We start from the raw sequence: 1,256 nt of genomic DNA on the forward strand, positions 1-1,256 counted from the left end.
TTGTTAGATAATTTTGTGGAGGCTGGTGTTATTTGGGCGTCATCAAGTTGATTTCAACTCATAGCAACACCATATGACAGGGTAGGATGGCCCCATAAGGGTCTCTAGGCTGTAATCATTATTGGTGAAAACCTCCAGGGCTTTCTCCTACAAAACCACTGGTGCCTTCAAACTCTCTCTCTTTCAGTTAGCAGCTGAGTGCTTAACCACAGGTATTTTAAATACCACTAGGGTCACCCACGATGGACAGCTTTCAGATGAGGTTCCAAACAAAGACAGACTAGGAAGGAGAGACAAACTACTTCTGAATATTTAGTCACTAGAAACCTTAGGAATAGCAGAGAAACACTGTCAGATATAGTGCTGGAAACAGAGCCCCTCAGCTTGGAAGGCACTCAGTATGTGACTGAGGAAGAGCTGCCTCCTCAGAGTTGACTGTGATGACATGAATGGAGTAAAGCCAGTGGGAGTAAAGCCCTCAGGGACCTTCATTTGCTGATGGGGTACAACTCAAAATGAAGAGAAACAGCTGTAAACATCCATTGAAAATCAGAACATGGAAGGCAAGAAGTATGAATCTAGGAAAATTGGAAATTGTCAAAAATGAAATGGAACACATAAACATCAATATCTTAGGCATTGTTGTTGTTGTTGTTAAGTGCCGTAAAGTCGATTCTAACTCACAGCAACCCTATATAGAGTTTCCAAGGAGCAGCTGGTGAGCTTGAGGATGAAATGGACTGGTACTGCCCATTTTGAATCTGATGACCACATGGTTTACTATCTGCCAGAAATGATAAACTGAAGAGGAACGGTGTTGCATTTATCATAAAAAATAACATATGCAGATCATATGAGGTACAATGCTGTCTGTGATAGGATAATATCCATGCACCTACAGGGAAGCCTAGTTAATACCACTATTATTCAAATTGATGCACCAACCACTAAAGCCAGTGAGGATGAAATAGAATTCTACCAACTTCTTCAATCTGAAATTGACCAAGCATGCAATCAAGATGTATTGATCATTACTGGTGATTGGAATGCAAAGGGTGGAAACAAAGAGGAAAGATTAGTAGTTGGAAAATATGGCCTTGGTGATAGAAATGATGCTGGAGAACGCATGATAGAATTCTGCAAAACCAATGATTTCTTCATTTCAAATACCTTCTTTAAACAGCATAAGAGATGATTATACATATGGACCTCACCAGATGGAATATACAGAAATAAAATTGACTACATCTGTGGCA

The sequence above is a fragment of the Chrysochloris asiatica genome, unplaced genomic scaffold (genome assembly GCF_000296735.1).
Source record: "Chrysochloris asiatica unplaced genomic scaffold, ChrAsi1.0 scaffold00029, whole genome shotgun sequence".
Classification (NCBI taxonomy): Eukaryota; Metazoa; Chordata; class Mammalia; order Afrosoricida; family Chrysochloridae; genus Chrysochloris; species Chrysochloris asiatica.